The 24,692-nt window shown below is 59.5% G+C and overlaps 1 protein-coding gene across 2 annotated transcripts in view; it reads right to left on the reverse strand.

The window, feature by feature from the left end:
- RBFOX3 (RNA binding fox-1 homolog 3) overlaps window positions 1–11,737 on the reverse strand; it is a 416,501-nt gene extending 404,764 nt beyond the window's left edge. Inside the window, exon 1 of one of the 2 annotated variants that reach the window (XM_027052244.2) lies at window positions 11,411–11,737. The gene's annotated coding sequence lies outside the window, so the exon portion shown is untranslated. The remainder of the gene's footprint in view (window positions 1–11,410) is intronic. The other variant, XM_027052240.2, reaches the window with a different exon arrangement.
- Window positions 11,738–24,692: the final 12,955 nt, after the last annotated feature.

Genomic DNA, 24,692 nt, shown 5'->3' on the forward strand with positions numbered 1-24,692 from the left:
TTCTTTCCTTCTTCTTCGAGATAACAAGGTCCCTAAATAACACTTTTATGAATGTTTTGGGTAAGCGTCCAAGGCAGGAGCTGCCTCCAGACATTCAATTACCTTCCAAGGGGAAAGCATGCATCACGTCCGAGCACCAGTCACCAGTCACCAGTCAGTGGGCTCTGTCCTTGGGAAGGGTTGCTCTCCATGGGGTGACCTCGAGCCAGCACCTCCCGTGTGTATTGCAATGCCCCCCCTGCACCTGCCCCTCCCCAGGAGTCTTGATATTGGCCATCCAGTCCCTCTGGGTCCCCATCGGGCCCCAGGACACCATTCACACACCTCCCACTGTGGGGAGAGGGTGAGGCCACCCGCGCAAGATCCCAACCTCGCTCGCAATCCACACACACGCATGCACACGCGTGCACAAAGGGCCAGCGTGCCTGCGTGTAAACACCATTCTCCCTGCAAAAGCACATGCTTGCCCACGCTCGGAAACGCCGGGTGCTCTCCATGGGCCCAGCTGGCCTCAGCAGGGGGCAAGGGGGAACCACTGCCCTGGGCACCAGCCCTTCCCCACGAAGCCAACGGGAGCAGGCTTTCGATGCCGAGGGACGTCCTCACGTGTCACGCCTGCACACGCACACACGCACGCACATCTCTGCTGGTTCAGGGGCCGCTGCGCCGGCGTGGTAAGTCACGGCGGGAGGCGGTGCGGCTCCGCCAGAAGCCGCCCTGATTGCGGGCACAGCCCCTCGGAGCGGAAAAGAGGTGGAGCCCCGCCCGGGGCACGGGCTGTAGCTCACGTGTCGTTTATTACACGCGCAAGACAGGCGCGCTGAAGGGCTCTTGACGGCCACTGCGAGGCTCCGTGTCACAGCCATGGTGCCGACGGGCTGGGCACACGGCTGTGAAAAAAAGGAATAGTTTTTTAAAGGCAGAAAAATCCCAAATGGCCCTCTCAGCGTTTCGGTGCGCATAATTGTAGTATCCGAGTTAACGAAAGGCCCGGCGTGCTGGCCGGCTGAATACCCGCTAATGCCACAGCCCGCGTCTCACGCGGAGCGGCTCCGGCACCGGCTTGGAAAGCAGACCCCGGTGGGGAGGCGGGAGCGGGCGGGCAAGCACGGAATAAAGCACGCTTCTAGGAGTGACGGGGCTCCCACGCGGGACCGTATCAGCAATTAGCCAGGAGGAGGGCCGAGCAGCCCTTGGCACCTCATTTCCACAGAGACAAAGTTTCCTTGAGGAAACTGCCAGAGTCTCGGAGGCGCTGAAGTAAGACACAGAACAAATGAAGGAGGACGGCCGCTGGGCTTGGCCGGGCCCCCGCGCCCGGGCCTGGCAGCCTGCAAGGGGCTGTGTGGGCTGGAAGACAGGCGTGGGGCCCGCCGGTGTCCTTGATGCGCGTGGGCACGCGTGCATCCGTGCACACACCGGCTGTGCGTACACGCACACACGCACTCTGCCGTCAGGTTGGCGTCCGCTACTCCGACGGAACATTCCAGTCTGTGGCTCTCACGGGTGCCGGCTGCTGAGGGGACAAACAGCCTGCAAGCGTGTCACCCAGAATCAGCCCCTGGGGCCCCCCGGCACACCCCCCATCTGGGAGAAGACCCCTGGGATCCTGGGGACCCAAATGCTATGGTGCTCAGAGCACGTCAGATCCCTCAACGGCCCATCCTGGAGCCTTCAAACCCACCCCCGAGGGGGCTCCCACCGTAAAGGCCCCAGCAAGCAGTCCAGCCCAGCCATCTGACTGGAGGTGACTGATTTATTCTGACCGTCCTGACTCTTAATGACACCGCTCTCCTCCAGCCGTGCATGGCTTTAATTGTCCCTCCAGCAGGGCAGGGAGGAACCGTAAATCTTTCCTCACGGCTGCTCTGAGCTCAGCGCCGCTGGACCTACCAGCGGACCTACCCCCCCCCCCCCACCCGCCTGCCCCCACATCCCACCGGAGAAGCCTGCTAGCTCTGAAGGTGGAGGGGGGCAGGAGGTAGGCGGAGCAGGAGGAAGAGAAAGAGGCTATGGGGTCAGGGAGGGGGAAAGAGGGATGGGCAGAAGAACACGTAAGGCCACGTGCCCTGCCTGCGCCTAAGGGGGGGAGCACTGCAGAGGACTCACCCCGACAGCCATAAGGTGCGGTGTGCATGGGGGTGCCCCGGGCCACGCCCTCCGGCCCCAGCTCTCAGGCAGCCCGACTCCAATAAAGCGGGGCCAGAAGCTGGGGAAGTCTCCGCGTTCACACCCCTTGCTGGAAAACAGCACAGCCCTGAAAGGAACCCACTGGGGAGGGAATTCTATTTCTCTCTTCCATCCGCACTGTGTGTGCAACTGACCCTGGCCGGGGGCACAAGGGCCTCCCCATAAGAGACGAGGGCAGGCCACAGGCTCAGAGCCCCAGAGGCGGCGTGGGGACAGAAGACCTGGCCTGGGGCCCAAAGCACACTTCCTTCCCCTTCCAGCAGACTTAATTTTTCTGTAATTCTGGTGTATATTAAAGCATCTCAAGGTAGCGCACATCACAGTTATGATTATTACCTAAAGACTTCCCTTACAGCCCTCATTTTCCAGTGCTTATTACTTTCGGAAAAATTATCCTCGGGGGCCCAAATTTCCCAAGTCTGGTCTTGTGAGTTTTCGTCTTAGGATCTGAGAAAAACATATTATTGTGTCCATGATGGGGGAGAGAATACGGCGGGGGTTGGGGGGGGGGGGGGATCCTTCCTTAGCTGATCCGGATGTCGACACACAGCCAAGAAAGAATAACACGGGGTGGGGGGCAGAGACCCCGTGCTGCATTTTTAACATGTAAATACAGATACTATTGTCAATGACCTGGTTTTATTTGTACCCATCTGTTCTGTGCACACACTTCTACTTTTAAAATGAGATTTCAACCCAAGTCGGGGGTGGGGGGGGGCGGGGGTAGAACCCACGCAACATTCGTTTTACATGCTTAAGCACGGCCAAGTCAGGAAAGCAAATGCTGATCACTGCAACACTGTCAACGCCCATATAGCACCAGACATGTATTTTCCAACTCAAGGGAAAACTTGTAGAAAGATCCCAGCCATGGTCATGGAGTGCCGGAAGAGTCCAAAGAATAAGGATTCTACGGGGCTCTACTTAACTGTCCTAGGAGAGGTCCGTGGCGGGAAAGAAAAATGCACTCGCGTCCAGTCACGCTGGAAAGTCGTCCCTGACACCTGCAGAAGGGCTTTCGCGGTGAGGAGCAGGGTAACGGGCCGCCCCACCAAACAAAGGTCAGGTCACTGTCCAGCTTCCGTGTCCCTCCCTTCGGCCAAGAGCAGACTCGCGGTAATATGCACCCTGGCATCGGCTGACTGCGAGTGCCGCTTATAATATTACAGTGCTGAAAATATTAATTCTCACCTTGTGAGTTTTCCCCAGCTCTTCTCTTTTCTGCTAAGATTCCAAAACACTTGACTAATGTGCCCACGGATGGCACCCCTACGGGGCAGGCAGCGAGTGCTATCCAGTCCATTATGAGCAGCTCAGGGAGCGCAGCGGGGAAGTCGGTGAACCACAGCCCCGTCCCCAGGCTACAGGAGGCCTGTGTAAGCAGCCCCTTGGGCCCCGGCTCCGCCTCGACTGTCCCTGCGGTGGGGGCCCCAGCCATGCCTAATGGCACCACTGTGGCCCCTTCAATGAGGAAGAGTCAAGATTCCAGAAAGACAAGCACACTTCATGTTTACTGCTAATGGTTTCTGCAACACCATGTTTCGGTTTTCACTCATCTCCACACCGAACGCAGAGATGGAAGAGAATCCCTCTGTCTGAGAGTAAGTGCCACGGTGGCAACCTACAGGTTCAGAGGGCTCTGGTGGCGGGGGAGAGGCCAAGGTTCTTCTTCTTTCCCACCCCGCATGGAAACCCAGCTGGCAATGACCTAGCCCCCCCCCCCCCAGCCCAGCAATCCAAGGCCATTCCTGCAAAAGCAAAGAGCCCAGGTGCCGCACCCCCCCAACTGCGGTCCTTGAGATTGCCCCCCAGGAAGTGGAGGTGGGGGGAGGTGGCCCGAGGCAATCCACCGCCAGCAGGTGAGCCTCCCCTCTCCCAGTGCCCTGGCGACGGTGATCCCTGGGTCCGCAGCCCCACCGACAGGACCTCCGCCTGGCCTGTTCCTGACGACATGAGCTGCCCGGCTCCTCCGGGGGGCCCCTCCTGGCCGCCCAAGCAAGAAATGACCAGAGAGACGCCAAGCCTCATTTCCACCCTGGCACCTGCAACCCTACCTGGAACCATTTTAAAACCATGTCGTCTCCTCACGGCGACAGGCAACAGTGCAGTGTCCTTGACCCGGACAAGACACTCGCTCCTGTAACAGGCCGGCGGCACCAGAAAGGCCCGCGCTCGCCACCGGCTGCTGTGTGCCTACTAAGTGCCAGCTGGTTGTACGTCCCACCTCCCCGCTGCTTGGCTGAGTAAACAGGTGTGAGGACCTGCCCCACCCGCAGGGGGGAGAAGGCCATATCCCCTCCCCACGGCACGCCGCGGTCAGCTACCCGCCCCACACTGCCCGCCCACCCCCCATGCCGGCCCTGCGGGCGTTCGCGCTGACCAGCAGTGCCGCTGCCTCCAGGAAGGCCTCCAGAAAGGTAACGAGCTTTGTTCACAAGTTGTGCTGCATCTGAACGTGCATCTAAAAGCGTGTGTCCTGGGGGTTCGGCTGATGGGAGGAGGCAGTGATGTCCAATCTCAGGGAGTCCCTGTTAACAAGGAGACTGACGGAGGGTTCAGACTGGACCCCCGGGGAGAGGCCAGGCTGTGAGCATGAGTCAGCAGGCACTGGGGGAGCCCACGAGGAGCCAGAACAGAGGCGTCCCGGTTTTCCTTTTGCTTCTCGGGCCCCAAGGCAATGGGAAACAGGGCAACCCCGTGTGCGTGGCCATGTCACGTGAACCACTGGAAAACGCCTTCACGCCTCCTGCGGCAGACAGGAGCCTACAAAGCCCTTCTTGCTACTGCCAACAGAAAAGAAAACAAACACGTGGTCGGGGAGAAGTCCCCAGCAGGAGCTTCTGTTTTCAGGTGCCCAGCAACTCCCGTGTACAGACCAGGGAGCAATGCCGGGCACCCAATCCCTAAAAGGAAACTTCCAGAAGATTCCAGAACTTAATCCAGTAGAGACACTTCTAATTTATGTTCAGTAAGGGTTTTAAACCACTGGTTTAGTGAGAAATTACGCTTTTAAACATTGTCTTGTAAGCTTCTTTATACACGTTCAGACAGCAAAAGCATGCGCACAAGCGGGAGAAGGGGCAGAGAGAGAGGGAGAGAGTCCCCAGCAGGCTCCATGCTGTCAGCACAGAGTCTGACGCGGGGCTCAAACCCACGAACAGTGTGATCACTACCTGAGCAGAAGTCAGACTCTTAACCGACTGAGACACCCGGGCACCGCAAACTATTTCTACCTGTACCTGGGTGTTCGTCCCTCTTTAAATATCCAGTTGAATCCACCTTTTCCATACAAGTACATTGCGTGCTCTTTGGCTTTTCCCAGAGGCTCCTGTTTTCACACACAGAGGCTTCAGCGCTGAGAACAATGTGCTTCTCTGTGCTCTCGTTATCCTGGCCTAAAGGAAAACTATCCTGAGACGTGATACCGAACCCAGGAATCCCCAGTCACCTGGAGCCCAAAGACGCAAACTGCAAGGGGGTCAGGAGGAGTGCCCCAGCCCCAGAGGGTCACCCTCCCTGGCATCGTCACCGCCCAGGCTCATTTGATGTCACAGACAAGAAGCCACTGATTGGTGAGCAGGGCTGCAGTGTTCCACCTACTCACAGGTAGAGCTCCAAATGTGCCCTAGGCTTGTGCAGTGCCCTACCCACACAACTGTACTGGCAGCCCCACGAGAGGGGATCTTTTGGAGGGGACTATGTTACTTTCTGCTTTTTTGTTTTGGTGGAAGGAGAATTTTGAAGTGAAAGTAAGATGTCTCAGAGAAATAAGGGCACACAGATTCTCCTCTCTTACGTGCCAAAGATGCAAGTTATGACCTGTCTGGTCCCCCAGAAGGAACTTGATGGAACTGCGCAGGGTCTGGCCGGTAGCAGATGTCTGTCCCCAGGTAGTTCCCTCACCTGTGAGTGGGGCCGTTTTCTAAAAGGGTGCAACAGACATCCCTGAGCACCTGCCTCTTGTCCTGGTTCCCAGTCACAGTGCAGTATATACTGGACCAGAGGGTTGGCTCACTCCCCACAGCATTCAGCAGACACCTGGCAGAGACACCTGCACACACAGCGCTGATGACAGGGGTGGAGGTGACACGGAGCCCGGCACGGCGAGCCACAGTGCACTCACTTCTCCCTGGCTCTATCCTTCTAGAACCTTGGGAGGAAGATCTCAGTACAGCCACTAACCAAATCAATAGGTGCTAAAAACACATACGTTCTCCCTCATTTTGTTTTCTGCTGAGAACATGCCCTGGCTTTAAATATTAAACCTTAAAAAGTAAATCTTGCAACAAGAGTTGCTTTGCTCTTGAACCTCAGAGAACACCACAGCCTCTAAAGACCCCACCCCACCCCACCCCCCAAACGTGAAGTTAATGCTACCAAGTTACAACCCACCCACCTCCAGTGAGATCAGCAGGTACCAGCCTTGAGCTACACAGGAGTGGAGACTAGACTCAAAGGAAGACGTCCCTGTCACACAGCTGAGCACATCTTTCGGCCCCCAATTTAAAATAAAATCGGGGGCGCCTGGGTGGCTCCGTCGGTTAAGCATCCGACTTCAGCTCAGGTCATGATCTCACGGTCCGTGGGTTCGAGCCCCGCGTCGGGCTCTGTGCCGACAGCTCAGACCCCCGAGCCTGCTTCGGATTCTGTGTCTCCTTCTCTCTCTGCCCCTCCCTGCTCATGCCCCTCCCCCAATAAATAAACTTAAAAAATGAAATAAAATAACGTAAAATAAAAACTGACAGTGTTTCCTAGGCCCTGAGGACCCTGCCGGCTCACCATCCCTCGTCCGTCCCTCATGGTGGCCTACCCTGCTCCTGAGTGAGAGCATTCGGTTCTGCTCGCCTAGACAGGCAGTGCTTTCCAAAACGCAATTTGGATGCTGAGTTCCCCCCGCCCCTCACTGAAGGAAACACTTTCAAATAAAGTAACACGTTTTATGTCCTTTATTATCTCAAGTCACCTCCTAAGGCACGATTTGGTGGCGGCTCATGTGTTGAGAAGCTGCCACAGCAGAGTCGTTCGCGTGGTGCACTGCTCTCTGAAATGTCTGTTTTTTAAGCCAAAGCAGTTCTTGGCACGAGGTTGTTCATCCTTCCGTCTGTGGGTCCCCCACAAAGAACAGACCCCGCCACGGACTCAATCATTACCACCATCCAGCTGCTGATTGAGAGCTGTCCTCAACTCTCACAGGTAATGCCAGGAGAAAGTCACTTATGAGTGCCTGCACCAGTCAGAAAGTACGGGGGTGGGGGGGAGAAACAAAGACGTAAAAGGGGAGGAGAGACAGACAGACAGACAGACAGTAAGAAAAAGAGGCGGGGGAGATGGAACCGGAACGTTATCCATAAAAGAGGCAGCGACGGTTCAGAGAGAAGCCCACTTCCGAGAGGCTGCAGAAAATAAGATGTTTCGGTTGCCTGCATGTTTCACGCAGCTGTGAAAATAGTGAGCTGCTTCATAAAAGAACGTGGGGAGATACTGCAGCTAATCAAAAAGACAGAGGTGCAAACGGAATGTGTTCATAGAGCCGGCACCTTGTGCAGAAGAAAAGGGATTTAGGGAAAGGCAGGTGCCCAGGAAGGAGCATCTCTGTTCAAGGGGGAAAGTTTCAAGATGGTTTTTCCCCTTCACTTGTTTAAAAATAAAAAATTCCTCACCAAATGCCAGCTGTGTGTCAGGTTCCATTTGTCTTTATAGCAGAGTATCAAGAAGGAGTGTGGAAATGAATAAATACAGAGAGATGACTGACCAAAAACTGCAGGCAGGCGGACAGCCGGGCTGGAGGAGGTGAGCCCCACGTTGCAACTGCTGAAAAATAACATTTCAGTTTCGAGCTCGGCGCTGTCACTCCGTGGCCACCGAGACACCCCTGCCCCCGCACGCTCCTCCAGGCCCGTTATACCGTCCCCCCGCCGCGCCCCCGACACTTCTGGGTGGGATAGGGGCTGCCTTCATTCGCACACTCCTTCGCTGCTGGGTCCACGAGCAGGCACCCAACAGCACGCACGTAAAGGAGCAGGTGGGGATACGTCAACCACGGTCAGAACCGTAAAAGCAACTTGTACACATCACAGAATAAAGGAGCCTCGGGCCATGGTTGGGGGGGGGGGCGGGGGGGGCGGGGCTCTGGAAAGAAGTCTGCAAGGGAGAGACAGGCCTGAGCTCTATACCAGGCTGGCAAGGATCCACAACTGGGATACAATTTTTTTCTTTCTGGCTGCTGCCATATCTTGTATATCCCAGATAGCAAAGAGCTCTATCATTTCTGTCCTTTTCTCCCACAAGCCACTGGCAACGCTTCAAGTTGAGTAAGTGGCAGGAACACCACAGAAGGCCCACTCTGGAATGGCACCCAGGAGTCCTCCCACCTGCCTCCTCCCGAAATCTGCCTCTTCGCTGGCCCTGGGCTCCCCTGGCTCTGCCCGAGCCTCAGGAGCCCTCCCCTTCCCCCTAGCAGGGTGAGGGCGAGCTCCGGCGGCGGCAGCGCCCCCAGCGGCCCCAGGACACGTCAAGAGGCGGGAGCTCAGGAGCGCAGGCAGCGCGCCCCGGGCCCTGTCCTTGGTGCTGCCGCCAGCTGCACACGCGCTGCGCCCTAGGTAGTAGGGGGCCGCCCAGGCCTCCCCGCTCCTTCCCTCCAGCTTGGCCTCTGGCCCCTGCAGAAGGTCAGTGAATACACCCAGCTCTACGCTGCTCCTGCCCGAGGGCACTGGGTGAGGGGCGTTCACAATGAAGGCCCAGCACAGAGAGGCCAGGCGGGAGGTGGAGGGGCAGGAGGGGGGTACTTCCTGGACTCCCAGCTTCTCTCCCAGTGTCCTGAGACAACCCAAGGCCCAGGAGTGGATGGCGGTCTCTCTAAGCCCCAGGCCTCTGGCGGGTGGATCAGAGAAATCATTTAAGTCATCTTTTTATGCAGGAAGGGAATCGCTGTTGGAAAGGGGCGCCTCGTGCCAGAAAGCCCCAACAGCTCCAAGGCAAACAGCCTATACACCACTGGCAGACCACCCCTCACACGCAGCTGCCTCACCAGGCCCAGGCCTGGGTGCACCCCGTTCGCTTCACCTCTGCTCCCTAAACCCCAGGGTTTCCCACATCACCCACGCTGTCGCCCTCCCAGAATCTCCCAGCAGGAGGACGAGGGGTTAAGCGTAGCTCCCAGGAGTGTGCCGCGAGTCGGTGCCCACGCAGGGAGGCCTCCAGTCCCCGGGGACGAACGGGGGCGGCAGCCTTGGTCCTAGGCTCTGGAGGCAGCTAAACGCTCCCTGGTGAAGGCGGAGAGAGCGGGTTCGCCTAACTGGTGCTCAGAAGGTGCCCCTCGGCCCCTGACGCTGCCCCCGAAGCCCCCACCGGGGGCACTCCCCCTACCCGCAGGCACCCTGCTTTCATCGGGCAGCGCTCTCAGCGCAACTTTTCTCCCTCTCCCTCCACAATTTTCGCTCACCTGGAGGGTCTAGTTTTAATTAGTGTAATATCCCCATTAACAACGCCGCCTAATTAAGACATCCGCCCAGATCCACTATGCACACTTAATGAGCAAGTACTGCTGTCATGTTTATACTTCTACTTATTTTTTATTTATTTACGTGTTTACTTTTTGCAGGCCAATAAAACCAAAGCTGTCTTCCGACTGAAAGACCTCATTACGTTCGACCTGACTCCATGAGCCTGGTACCGGCTCGGTGCTAAGTGCCCTGGGCGCCCCGGTGGGCGCCCAGGGCGTCCCTGAGCCAAGAGGGTGTCTCAACAGGAAATTAGCAACCTGGCGCAGGCAGAGGCCCGACTTCACCCCCAGGTGAGGAGGGGACAAGGAGGTCTCTCCTGGGGGATGGTTCCTTCGGCCCCTTTCCTTTGCCTCCACTGCCGGGTGTTTCGCGCATCAGTAAGTGCGGCGCCGCGGGAGTCCTTTTTAAAAGTGGCCATTAAAAAATAAACCTAGTCCCTCGGAAAGGCTGGAAAGCTGTCACGGAGGAGTTTCTCCCCACCCCGCAGGACCCCGCGCTAGCTAGCGGGCCGGAGTTCCAGACTCCCAGAGACACCCTCCACCCCACGTGACACTCTGGATCCCAGGGCCGCTCTGGGACGGACGGGGTCCCAACGTCCCTCCGCGCCAGGCGCTGCTCCCTCGTCCTCTCTCCGACTGGGTGAGGGCCCCTGTCAGCGCGCGTACTGCGGAGATGCCGGGGAGGCTCCGCGCCTGGCAGTGGATGCGACCTTGGGCCTCGGGCCGCGCCCGGGGCCCCGCGGAGACAACCCTCCCAAAGGGAGGAGCGCCACTGGCCCCAGAGCCGCCGGGGCAGAAAGTTTGGGCCAGGGGTTTGCCCCGCCGCCCCGGCTCCGGCTTCTCCAGCCGGGCTGTGCTGGCCCCCGGGGGAGCGGCCAAGGCTGGGGAGAAGCAGACTCGGTTCGGTTTGGAGCCTCCCTGACGCCTCTCGGAGACTCCGCCGGGAGCGCCCCCAGCCCGCCCCCTGGAGGGCCCGGCGCGCTGCTCGCCCCCACCCCTGCCCTCCTCCGCCTACCCTCGCGCACACAGCGCGGCGGCCCGGGTCCTCTTTAGGGAGCCGTGGGAGCCCCTTCCTTCCCACAACTCCTTTGGGTCAACTCCTCCCGTGAAGCCCCCACCCCCCACCCCCCGAGGACTCGGGCTAGGCTCCCGCGGCCTGGGTGCCGGGGGAGAAAGGGACTGCACCCCGCGGGGTCGCTAACCCCTGCTCCCACCCGCGCGGGCTCCGGCCGCCCTCCGGGACGCGCCCCGCCGGGCCGGGATCTCCATGCGCCTCGGCCCCCCCCCCCCCCCCCCCCGCTGGGGACTTCCCCGCGCCGGGCATTGTGCCGCCGCCGCCGCCGCCGCCACCACCGCCACACAGCGCGCGGGACTCCCCTGCGTCTCCATGGAGCCCGACCCCGGGGCCTTCCCATTCACAAATCCGCCCCTCCGGCCTCCGGCTGGGCCACGTGTCCCGACCCCAGCCCGGGAGGGAGCCGGGGAGCCCAGACCCCGCGCGGAGACCCCTGACCCCGAGGGCACCACCCCTCCCCGCGCGCCTTCGGGACGGTCCCCGGCCGCGCACTGCAGCCCCGCCTCCCTCTGCGGGGTCTCGCGAGCCCCTCCCCGGGCCGCGCTCACCCGCCCCCCCCCCCCCGCCCGGCCCCCAGCCCTCTCCACGCGAAGGTAATGACCGCCGCAGGGCGATGCGCGGGCGGCGAGGGTCGGGCTACTCACGGGCTCAGCGCTCCCCGCGGCAGGTGACGGGGGCCCGGCGGCCATGCCCCGGCTGCATCCCGGCCGCCGAGCGGGGGCAGCGGCGTCCCGGGGCCGCGCGGGCACCGCGAGCCGGCGGCGAGTGGCACGCGGGGCCGGGCTCGGGCGGCGGCGGCGGCGGCCGCGTCTCCTCCGACCACGCGAGCGGCTGGGGCCGGGGCCGGGGCCGGGGCCGGGGCCGGGGCCGGGGCGGCTATCCAAAGAGGTTCCGCCGGCTCCGGAGCAGCCCCGCGGCTCGGCGCTCCGCACTCGCTCTTCTTCGCCGCCGCCGCCTCCTCCTCTCTCTCTCTCTCTCTCTCTCCCTCCCTCCCTCTGTACCCCTCCCTCCCTCCCTCCTCTCTCTCCTCCCCCTTTCGCTCTCTCCCTCTCCCCGGTTCCTCCGGCTCGCTCGGCTGGAGCGAGGAGACAGCGGGAGCACGCGGCGGCGGCGGCGGCGGCGGCGGCGGCGGCGGCGGCGGCGGCTCGGGCGGAGCGCGCAGCGCGCGGCGAGGGAGGGGGCTCGGGCGGCCGCGCAGCCGGGGACAGCAGCGGGGCGGGGAGGCCCGACGCACCCTGGCGGCCCGCAGCGCCGGCCCCCGAGGAGCCCCCGAAAGGAAGAAGTGGGCGAGGCGCAGGGGTCCCGGGAGCCCCGAGCTGCGGGGGTCCCCGCGAGCGCCGCCCACCGGCCCTGGCCCCGCCTTTCCTCCCTCCCCCTCTCCCTCCCTCCTGGCGATCGCGGGGGCAGGCAGCTCCTATGAGGACCCCTGCCCTCCCACCTCCCTGGCCGTGGCCCAGAAAGGACAACACTGGGGCGCTCCAGAAATGCAACTCAGGCAGGGGGAGAGAATGCCCCCCCACACCCCCCCACCCCGCCCACACACACTCCTCTGCCGCTGGTCTGCATTGCCTTGCCTCCTCTTCCTCTTTGCCCACACGCCTGAAATCCCCGGCCTTGCCGCTCTCCCTGGATGGAGAGTGGAGGGGCCACACAGGGTCACTGCTGGGGTGTTTGTCCAGACTGGCCAACCCAACCTATGTAAACATTTCTGCCCTGGCTGGAGAAGTGGGGCTGTCACTGTCACAGGTCAGCTTAGGCTGCACCTAAAATCAGAAGAACAGGCAGTCCTGTCCCCACCCCACCACCCCAGCCCCCTCTGCCAACCCCAGCGAAGGAGCTCTGGTTTAGGGGCTGGGAGGGGAGATGGAAAGCCAAAGCAAAGGGCCAGTGGAGTGGGGATCCTGTGCGGCAGCGGGATGAGACCCTTGGGGGTCAGGAAGGTCAGCACCAAAGGCAGGTAATAGGCCCCCCACTGTTCCAAACAGACAAACAGACCCACAGCACTGGGCAGGGCCTTGCTCTCGTTTCTAAGGGAAAAACAGATGCTGGGCCCAGAATGCCACAGGGCGGGGGGGGGGGGGGGGGGGAGCTATAACTTCAAAGATGTTCTCGATCTAAAAACAAACGAAAAGCCCGTCCCAGGTCGCTGTTACTTCTGGATGCTGCTTCTGGAACCATGATTCCTCCTTGCACCTGACTGTCCTGCTTCTCTGCGTGAGGAGAAAGCATGTCATGGAATCTGGGGTTTGCTAGGAGCCTAGAAGATGCAGAGGCAGTGAAGGGAGGGATGTGAACTCTGTGTTCCTGCATGGCCGGGGCTCCGAGCGGCCAGCTGCCTTCCCTGCAGGGTGAAGACAGACAGTGTCCAAGACAAGTGGCTACTGTCTACTTACAAGCTTAATGCTTTTAATTTCTGGCCCTCCAGCCTGTCTGCATCATTGATCTGTCTTGGCCAGTGGGGATCGTGCTATACAATTTCGAGTGGGCTGCTCGGCCTACAGCTAACCGCCGGATAAATGCCTTGTCCACCAGCAAGGTAGCTGCTTGGTTGACTGAACTTTCCCCGGCCCCCATATTTAAAATGGCACATCCCTGCTCGAAAGACCTAACTGGCTCTGTCTGTCCTCTGCTGTCGGATGGTCCAGGCTTCCGTGGCCTCCAACTTGTGGCTGGGCCCACCCACTCCCCATCACCCGACTGTCTCCTTACAGGCTAGGCCTCTTCCTTCACAGGCAAGGCACAGCTCCTTATAGGCCGCTCTTCCGGATCATTCCAGAAAAGCCCTCTGAAGACAGCACCAAATCTTGCTCCCAAGCTCCAGCCAGTGCTCAGCCCCTTGTGTGTGGGCCGAAGTCAGCATCTGTGGCCGCTTCGGCCACAGGACCTGCACACCGGGATCCCCCCTTGGGGACAGGCCCCAGCGAGGCTGGCCTCGAGCCCCAGGGAACAATCCTGCTGGCCGCAGCTGCCATCAAACTAGGGATCTGGCCAGAAAAGGGCATCAGGACCCATCTGTATGTCCTCTTATCAGGAGCACCTAGGAGGCTGTCCATCTTGGGATGTCATCCAAGAGGATTTTACAAACCTCTGACTTGGAGACTTTTCGTTTTTTGGGTTTTCTTAAGCAAGAACAGGGAGGAGGAACTGAGAATGGTCCTTTGCGATAATAATTAGGGACAAAACGAAAGGAGACTTACCTCTGAGACTAGAATGGCAATCCCCTGAGGAGAATGAAGCAGGGGCTCTGGGGCCAGAGAGGCATCCTGTACTCCAGAGGCGGGGAGCCCCGCTCGGCCCCCAGAGCACCCCATCCCGCAGGCAAGGCCAGGAGAGCCCCTTTCTCCTCCCGCAGGTTTTAGGGAAAACCTAAAGACATAAACTTGCTGTTCCCCGGCACAGAGCAGACCAGCCTTCCTCCAGGAAAGCCCCAGTGGACACGCCTACCCGGCCCTCAGAGCTTCCCGTGGGCTCTGCAGCCCCCTCCCCTAAATATGAGTAGACCCCCCCCCCGCCCCCATTACCAGACACGGAGGAAAACCGTTCAGAGAACAGCCACCAAATAACCCAGGACGGGTGGGAGGGGGCAACTTTGAGGAAACAAAGAGGAAAAAGGATCAGAATCGGCCACTTGAATGTCCTCAGAGGCAGCAGAGAAGACGGGCACCCACGCACCAAGAGCAGGATGCCCTTCGAGGGAAGGCACTTAGAGAACGCCACCAGGCAAATTTCCCTAGAGAAGAGTTTACAAGTTCTTAGCACAGCGGATGGAAACTGACCCACAGGAAGGCCTATGAACACGGAAAGCACAGCCCTAAGGACAAAGACCCCTCCCCCCCCCCACAAGTCTCCAGGTCCCGTAGAAAGGAGCCCAGACGAGAAGGGGCCTCAGCGGGTCTCAAGAGCAGACGCTGACAGATAAGGCGGTGCCAACGGGAAAGCTCTCCTGGCCTAGGATCCCTTCCTCAGCCAGATTAACAACCAAATGTGAGATTAAAATAAAGACGCTTACGCACGCAAGGTCTCAAACACGTTTATTCCCTACGTGCCGTTTCTCAGGAAGCTACTAGAGGGTGTGCTCCAACAAAACAGGGGAGGAAAGCCTGAAAGCGGATGATGGGGGGGTGGGGGCAGATGAGCCAATGGCTCCAGTAAAAGGGAGAGAGGAGGGCCATCTACAGGAGAGACAAGGAAGGTCGTGGGAGGGGAGCCGTCAGAGTAGAGCAGGGTGCTGGCGGTCCAAATGGAAGCAACACACACGTCGAGGGCTGTGCTCACCAAAACGTCTCTGGACGCGTGAGGCGTCTGGGGGGCTCAGTCGGTTGAGAGTCCAACTCTTGATTTCGGCTCAGGCCATAATCTCGTGGTGTGTGAGTTCAAGCCCCGCGTCAGTTCTGTGCTGACAGCACAGAGCCTGCTTCGGATTCTCTCTCTCTGTTTCTCCCTCTGCCCCTCCCCAATTTGCACCCTGTCTCTCTCTCCCTCTCTCAAAATAATAAACATTTTAAAAATGCCTCTAGCATCATGCTGCCCGTTTAACTCCAAATGTTCCCCGCCCAGGTCCAGGTCTGTCCCTGGCCTGCCTGGGCCAGGTCCTGATGGAGCTCCTGCTCTCCTCTCCAAGCACTGCCACCTGTATAAGCTGAAGGCACTCGTTTCATCCCTCAGTAGTGACCTCTTAGAAACAGGAGGGTGGCCCCAGTGAGGCAGAAAATGCAGATCAGCCTATTCTCCCCCACCAACCTGCTGGACACCCCATCTGGGGTGGGCCCTCCGTCCCCCGGGAAGCCCTCGCGGCCTTGCCAAGAGCCTCCTAGAACAGACGCCATGGTGCCTTCACTGACTCCCTAAGAAGGGCTCTTATAAACTCAGCCCGAGGCCACACTGGGACCCCCAAACCACTCCCCCTGTCTTCTTTCTCCCCAACCCTCCATCCAAGACCAACAGCTAAAGCGGCCACGGCAGAAAGGACACCGTGGCCCTTTAGAGCGACCACTTCACACAGGAGGAGGGAAGGGTGGGAGGAAAACAGGATGTCGGGGACTTCTTTTCCTTGTCGGTCTTTCGTGACCTTGTCAGAGCCGCAGATGACCAGCTGGCGTGCTGGTGGAGCTTGTCACCGGGCTTCCTGGGTGAGTCTTTTCATCCAGCAGAGCAAATGGTAAGGCTACTTAAGGCAACGGTAACTTCCTTGCTAGGAAGGCCCCTCCTCCCTCTCCTCTCTCCCCTCTCCACACCATATTTATATTACCTATAAATACACAGTGCTTCCATTTCCCCACCCCCGCACCCCACTGCTGGCTACGCAGGGTTTCCCATCTGGGCCACGGTCTGAGCAGCGCTGTGGATCCTGAAGAAGTGTCTGCCTGTATTCATGGCCAGCCCACAGGGACTGCCCCACAGGGGCTGGGAAACAACCCACTAACATTCCTGCATGAGGGGCAGACGTGCAAAAGCTTATGTTCTGTGGGGCTCCGGGGGGTTGTGTCTCCCAGGCCCCAGGAAATCTAGATCACGGTGAAACCTGGGGGGGTCAGAGTCTCCAAGTACTGACTTAACCAGTGAAGTCACAGAGGCCAGATCCTGGCCTCTGGCCGCAGCGGGTGGAGAGGCCCTCATCCCACGTGGAGCCACAGCACCGGCCACGCCAGCTGCACACCTGAGCCACCACCCGCCCACCCTTGCTCCTGGCGGTCGACCGCACCGTCTTTGTCCCTGGGAAGGGAGAGCTCAGACTTCCTCCCCTTCTGCCTTTCCTCCCAGAGCCCCTCCTGCTTTCTCTGCCCAGCCCTCTCGTGCCTCCGCCCCTCCCATCTTTCCTGCTCTAGGGGCCTTCACCTCACAGCCTGAACCCAGGCTGTGAGCGCCATCCAGAGACGCTGCTCTCTCTCCCCACGGCTCCCGCCACCCTCTCCCCGTTATGGATGACAGTTCCCACCTGCTCCCAGCACCCCACAGAATGCCTCTCCCAGGGCCACCAGGGATGGGAGTCCCCAAACCAGCCCGCGCTCCACCCTGAGTGCGCTTGATCATTCAAGGCAGGTGGCCCTGCTGTCCACTCCCTTTCTGGAAACTTCCTCCTCATCCTGCGCGCGACAGCAAGCTCTCCTGCTCTTCCCTCCTCCTTCCTGCCTCTTGCTTCCCTCACTGCTCCCCAAATGCCAGCTCTCCCCGAGACTCAATCTCCAGTTCACGTTATTTCCCTCCACGATCTTACCCCTTCCCCGGCTTCCTGTCCCAGATGTCTTCATGGCATTTCCGACTGGAAGCAGCTCTAGAGGTCATTTCGTACAGTCCCCTCCTGTCACGTTGGAGGAAACTGAGGCTCAGAGCAGCCAGGCTGTCGGGGAACCTGCGCAGAAGCCCTGGACCCTCAACCCGGCCTCGGAGTCTGGGAGCAGGGCTACCCCCCGCCCCCACCGCACCTCCCACATCACATGCAGGGGAGCAGGTAGGTGTATCTCCAATGTCACACACACACTTCCAGACTTGATATTTTATTTAAGAGTGTGCAGCTCTATATCAGTACCGGGTTGCTTGCAGTTCTGACATTTATCTTCTCGAGAGGAGGGCGAACCCCTTGCAAATCATGCCATGTCTCCTCCCACGTGGATGGGAAATGTCAGAGGGAGATCCAGACAGCTCAGGGTCCTGTGTCCACATTGCACATACTTCTCTCATCACCCTGCTTGATAACGCAGCTGCTTCTGGAGAGCCGAGATGGCCTGGGGACTGTGCGAGGGGCACAGGGCACAGCGACCCCAGGTGCCACCCAACTTTCATAGCCGGGGCGGCGGCTGGAGCTGAGAGCCTCCTAGAACAGATGCCGAAGTCCGTTTGAGGACCAGTCGGTTCCTCCCCATCTTCCTAGACCGACTCGTTTCGAGTGGGACGCACGCCATATCTTTGAGCTCAGCCTGTGATCGCACAATAATACCCACCCAGAAAACAAATTAAAAATAGGAAAAATCCATCCGAGTCGTGTGTCTGCCGAGGCAGAGTGCTGTCAGATTGCTAGGCAACCCCAGGCAATCCTGTGGGAAGAAGGTCTGTGCTAAGCTTGTTCCACAGAAGTAGCACTCTTGTCCCTTTTGTGTGGATGTGCTCAGCCGAATCTGAGCAGACACGAACAGAGGGAAGGCGCGAGCTGCCCAAGCTGAAGGCGCACGCGTCCGCCTGGACAGAAAGATTCTCCGGGGGACAGAGAAGACGCCGGGTGTCCACAGGACGCGAGACATCTGGACGCACCCTGGAAAATCAATCTGATTTCCCCGTGTTCCCCGAGAGCCACGTGTGTAGCACTGTGTAGGCAAAACACCTGAATTTTATCGGACACCCCCCCCCCCATGTTCTTCATCACCTCCAGCAAGAGGTGAAGGGAAGCAAGTTCAGGAGGCTGGAGGCAGATGAAAGACGGCTGCGTGGCAGGAGACGGGCTGAGAAGGGGAGCCAGGGCTGGAAAACACTGAGTCATGGGCACATCCGGCTCTGTGCTCCCAAGGCTCCGGCACTCTTCCCACAGCACGAACAGCAATCACGTCGCGGGGTTCGTGGGTGTTGAAACGTTGACTGGGCGTGTAAAACACTTTCAACAGAAAAAGGCGGGAAATGTGGCATCGTGAAAAATGACAAGGCTTTCCCATTTGATGCTGAAGTCTCCAGAGCAGGAGAGGGCGAGACTGAGGGAGTGTCCTCCTTTCGTGACATGCGGGGAGTGCGCCGGGCCTCAGCAGCAGCGCCAGGGTCCTGGGGCTGCCAGAACCCAACGTCAGGGGCATAAGACCACAGAGACGTCTTCTCTCACAGCCCTGGAGGCCAGAAGTCCCAAATCCGCGTGTCAGCAGGGCCGCACCATCTCTCAGGGCTCTGGTGAGAGACCGTTCCAGGCCACCTCCCAGCTTCGGGGGCCTGCTGGCCACTCTCGGGGCTCCTTGGCTTGTGGCAACATCACCTCCCCTCTGCCTCTGTCTCCACGTGGCCTCCTCTGTGCGTCCCCCTCTTACAAGGGCATAACATTGAGTTTAGGCCCCACCTAATCCAGAACGACTCATCCTAACCAGCTATGTCCTCGAAAACCCTACTTCCTGGGAAGGCCCCCTCCTGAGGTGCTGGGCGGCCACGAATTTTGACAGACACCGTGTCCAGGGGATCAATAATGAAACGAGACAAGCTTCCGAGCAGGCAGGCGCCAGCCATCATCTGATCCAGCCCCTCCCTCTGTGGGAAACTCTCTTACCTTACAACCCTCCAACAGGGTGTCACCTCGCTCGGCCTGAGCACCACCTCCCAGGACGGACTCCCCCCTCCCCCTGCCGAGGGGAGGACCTGTACCTACTGGAAAATATTCTTCCAATGCTGACCTCAGACCCACCGCGCGTGCTCGCTGTCTGGCTGGGGGTTCACCTCTGCCTCCTGGAGCGACGAGGAACAGGGAAGAGTGATCATGACTCCTTCCTACACTGTCAAGCCCAGCGCACAGGTGTGCACACAGGTGCACACAAGTACACACAGATGCACAGAGGCATTCACACAGGTGCACACGGATGCCCACAGGTACACGCAGACGCACACACAGATGACCGCAGGTGCACACAGATGCTTACAGGTGCACACAGATACACACAGGTGTGAACACCAGAACACACAGCACACAGATGCCCACAGATGCCCACAGGCACACACAGGCATACACGGGTGCACAAAGGCATGCACACAGGTGCACAAAGGTGTGCATACTGACACACACAGCACACAGATGCACCCAGGATCCCACAGGTGGACACAGGCACCCACAGGTGCACACATATATGCACACAGGTAGACACAGACATGCACAGGTGCACACGGGCATGTGCACAGAGATGCACACAAGCATACACACAGGTGCACACATGCAAAGAGGTACACACGCGGTCCCACAGCTGCTTTTCAAATGACCTCTCCCCACCCTAACTACCACCCTGGAATTTTGCACGAGCGTCTGGAGGCCCCAGAACATACCCAGAACCCAGATCTAGCCCCACAGCAGTTGAATGGCAAAGAGGTGACACGTTCCTAATAGTTGCTGCAATGGGCCACCTCATTTGAAGCCCATTTCTTCTGCCCCGTTTCTCTGTATATACATTCAAACATATGCGGAGCGGGGCGGGGTGCGGGGTGACGGGGAGGGCTTCCTCGGGACTCCTGTTAAATTTAATCCACAGCCCACCTATCTGGCTCTGTCATCTGACACATCAGCCTGTCCATCAGTTCATATCATCCCTGGGTTGAAAGCAGGAAGGAAGAGCCTGACCGAGGCTGGCGAGAAACGCTGGGGGAGGGGGGTGAGCAGAGCTGGTGGGTGGCCATGGCTCTGTACTTTTTAAGGGTACAGCTATTAAATCGTAGAAGCTAACATAGAAAGAAAGCTTCACTAAATCATTCCGGATGGCTTTTATCCTTCAAGTTGAGAATATAACAAACTCCTTAATGGAAAATTCAGACCTTTGCTACTCCATGAATTTCTTTTATTTCTTCCAGTTCCACCGAGATACAACTGACATAGGACACCGTATTAGCTGTAGACACACGAAACGGTGGCTTGATATTCCTATATACAGCGATCGCCACAACAAGCTAGGTTAACACCCATCACCTCACAAAGGGACACGTTCTTTATCTCCTCGTGATTCCAAGAATTTCTCAGCGGCAGCTGTGGGTGGCATCGTCAGGTGCCACTGAGACAGGTCAGGGTCAGTTTCACTGGGGCACGACCCAGTGTCCTGTTGAGGCCAAGTGCAGCCCACGTCCCCCGGTCATGATGCGCTCCCGTGCGTACAAAGCATGGGTGGCTGTGTGCCGTGCGGCTCCCGTGGGCACCCGCGGTTGCCACGTGGCTTCCCACACCCACACAAGACTATCTTCATCCTACAAGACAGGACATGGCCCAGGAGCTGCCCGAGGGCACAGGGAGGAGAAGACTGAACCATTCTTGCCTTTGAATCCATGCTTACTTTGAACTTCATTCTCCCTGGTTGGAGATCTTCCACAAGAAGACAGCTTACACCGTGGCCTCACTGATGCACTTCGTCCCACTGCACTGTTCCCAGGCTCCTCTGCGAACACGACCCCATCACGTCACCAGCAAGGTGGCAGCCGCTGGGCACCCTCGCCAGCCAGGATCTCGGCTCCGCAGGCCTCCGTCTGCCTGACCAGCCGCCGGGGGCTGGGGCCGCCTCCCTCCAGCTCCAGCGGGCTCTGGAGAAGGCGTCCATCACGGAAAGCCTGCCCACACTGACTCCTGCCCTGCACACTAGCGTCCCGGGGCCACCACCGCAAAGCGCCACAGGCTGGTGGCTTGAACCACAGGCGCTTGTTTCCATCTGGAGGCTGGAGGTCTGGGACAAAGGTGTAAGCACAGCTGGTTCTCTTGAGGCCTCCCTCCCGGGCTCGCAGACGGCCGCCTTCCTCCCTCCCGGGCTTGCAGATGGCCGTCTTCCTCCCAAACAGAAGTGCCCCCACCCCGCCATGTGCGTCCTGACCTCTTCTCCTAAGGAAGCGGCAGACTGGATTAGGTCCCACCCACCACATGACCGCCTTTAACCCAACTGCCTCTTCCGAGACCCCATCTCCGAATACAAGTGCGTCCTGACGTGCCGGGGTTAGGGCTTCAGCACATGAATTCACGTCACCTGTGTGTGTCCCTGCTTCTCCCTCCACGGCCCGCAACCCCAGCACCCCTGCCCCCACTCCACCACCGCACCCCCTGCCCCCTCTGTGCTTTGTGCCTCGTCCTCCCAACCCCATGTCTTGGCCGCAGCCCGGACGCTCAGCTCACAGCCCTTCATTCCTGCACACCTAAAGCAGGGGTGCCCCCAACACCCCACTCACAGCCTGCCCTTCCTGGCAGACTCCTCCGCGGCCTCTCCTCACCGAAGAGGACAGTGCCCCTGCCCCTGGGCCAGGCCTGCGGAGTCCTGCACTAGAGTCTCCCGTTCCACTCATGCATGTTTTCCTAACAGTACCCTTGTGCCGGCATTTTACCTCATGAACTCCCCACAAACACCCCCGAGCAGGTGCTTTGGTCACCCCTTTTACAGATGAATAAACTGAGGACCAGAGAGGATGGGGGCTTTCCCGGGATCTCACACAGGACGGGCAGGAGCAGGCTATGTGGGAGGCCAGTGACTGTGTCGTGAAGGATTGGGCGCCCCGGTCTCGTGGACGACGTGGGCGTGTAACCCCTTACCTACAGTACAGTGGGATACGTACTGCTGTGGGCTGAATGTGCGCCCAAACGATGCCATCCAAGTCCCAATCCCCCTGTAGCCCAGAACGTGACCTTGTTTGGATACAGGGTCTTTGCAGATGTAATCAAGTTGAGGTCAAGCAGGGTGGCCCGTAACCCAGTGGGACTGGTGTTCTTATAAGAAGGGGGACCAGGGCCAGATCCACATCGGGAGCCATATGAGGACAGATACAGAGCAGAAGGCCATGTGCCACTGAGGCGGGTAGTGGGGTGACACAGCCCCAAGCCGGGACTGGCTGCCAACTCCACAGACAGTAGAGGGAACGAAAGGCCCTCCCTGAGCCTGCAGAGGGGGCCGGGCCTGCTCATCAGACCCCCGGCCTCGACACCCGGGCCAGGATCTGCTTCCGCTGAGTGAAGACGCCTGGCTTGTGGAACTTTGTTCCGGCAGCCCCAGGACACTGCTGCGCGCACTGTCCGGTGGGTGGGCCACGAGTTACCCTCCTTTTGTCAAAGAGCAGGTGGCACGCTACTTGCAGCCCGAGACCGTGGCCATGGCACGAGTCGGAGCAGAACAGGCAGTGCCCAGCTCCCCCAGAACCACGAGCCCGTCCGGCCAGGGGTACCCACTGTTCAAGGGAGCACGCAGACACACGAACGCCAGCCCAGATCGGGGAGCCTCCCACCAGCAGGTGGACAACTTGCCAGACAGTCTCCAGGGAGCTCACGGCATCTGGATGCCCAGCGCAGGGCCAAGCCTGGCACGTACATCCAGCTGCAGGGAGTCCCCTCTGGGAGGGACCAAGCCCGCGATGGATGCCTCGGCATGTGGAGGAGGAGGGGCCAGATGCTGGCCCCGAGCACTTACACGGTGCAGTGGGGGAAATGTGTGCCCCCCACACACATTTACAGGTTGAATCCTAGCCCCCAAGGTGATGGCGCCAGGCGGCAGGGCCCTTGGGAGGAGATTAGATCACAAGCCTCATGAACGGGATGAGTACCGGGGGGAAGAGAGACCCCCCCCCCCAGGAGCTCCCTCAGCCCTTACTGAGCGCTCACTGCCATACGGCACACCGCACGGGCTGAAAGGGTGGAGTTTATAAGTTCTGACGTGTGGACGGACCCATGACACCATCCCCACAATCCAGACGGTGAAGGCAGGTGGCCTGTATCACCCGGAAAGCTTCCTCCTGCATGTTGCGGCCTCTCTCTCCCACCCCTCTCTGCCTCCCAGCCAACCAACCGCTGACCTGTCTCCTGTCACTCCAGATCGCTTTGCGTTCTCTGGGATTCTGCATAAATACCGCTACCCAGCAAGGCTCTCTTCTGTGGTCCGGCCTCTTCCACTTAGCGTAGCTGCCCAGAGAGGCAGGCGTGCTGCCACGGGGACCCGCACTTCACTGCTCGCTGCTGCGGAGTGGCGCCCCGCCGCGCGGACGTCCCGCGATCAGCCTGGCCGTTACGGATGTGCACCTGAGCGACTTCCAGCTTGCGCTCTCACCGACAAGGCTGCCGTGAGCGTACGGACACGTGCTCTCGTTTCAGAAACGAGCTGGGTAGACGGGCGTGGGGCTTGCTCTCGCCCACACAAACCTGCAGAGACGGGACTGCTGTGGCCTCTGGTTACGGCAGAGAGCATCGCGATCACCGGCAGAGAACCTAACTTTGGGGAGCGGAGGGGTGTTTGGGCGGCTAAAGACTGCTTACCTTTCTGTGGTTGTTCAGGCAAAAGGCAAGCGAATCAACTGCCAGTGGGAAATAGTTCACTGCGGTGAACAGAACAAGAGCGCAGGGGAATCACCAAACTCGTGGCCTGGGGGAACAGCCCCCAGGGCCTACTTAGTGTGAACATGGGCAGTCCCTTAGGATCACCACCCTCCGGGAGGGCTTAGGAGACATCTCCCCACATGCAACAGCAGGTGCTCACGTCATGTGATGGGCCCTGATATTTAGCGGGTTCACCAGTGTCTGAGACAGGGACAAACCTCCCAGCCTCCCTTGCAGCTAGGCCCGATCACGTGACTACATTTGGGCCAATGGGATGTAAAAAGAAGTGGCACCTACAGCTTGTGGGTCAGGACCTTAAGGGGGGCGGGGAGACCCCCAACCCCGCTCCCACCTCCCAATCCCTCTACCAGAGGCTTGGAACACAAACAAAGGGGAGCCCTCTGAGACCAAGCGTGTGAAGGCAGCACCCTAAGGGCGAGGACCCCAAGAGAAGAGACTGGGTCTCCAGGTGACCTCCGGGAACTCGGCCACCTCCCTCCGAACAGTCCCTTCTGACCTTGTGAAGGCTCTGTTTGGAGCCCTGTCCACATCCTAACTAGCACCACGTTTCTGCCTCGTCCCAGCATCGAGCCTCTGCCCAGAGCTGCAGGACAGGCTGGGGCGGGGAGCACCGATGTACCATGGACAAAACAGAACACCTACGGCCAGGACAGGCCATCTGACTGCCCAGCCGCGCAACGAGGCCGGGCCAAGCGGATGCCCCACCAGCGCCTGTGCGGGGGCACTCCCTCTGCCATGCTGGGCCTCTTTTGTCCCCACGGTGGCCCTGAGCTCCCAGGTTCTCTGGACCAGTGCCCCCTCCGTGTCCCCCACATGCATCTTCAAGGCAGCTGGCCCCCTGGAGACATCCACAACAGATGTCCCCCGTGACAAAAATAACACTGCAAATGAGATGCCCACTTACAGGGACTGTT

The sequence above is a fragment of the Acinonyx jubatus genome, chromosome E1 (genome assembly GCF_027475565.1).
Source record: "Acinonyx jubatus isolate Ajub_Pintada_27869175 chromosome E1, VMU_Ajub_asm_v1.0, whole genome shotgun sequence".
In the NCBI taxonomy this organism is placed as follows: domain Eukaryota; kingdom Metazoa; phylum Chordata; class Mammalia; order Carnivora; family Felidae; genus Acinonyx; species Acinonyx jubatus.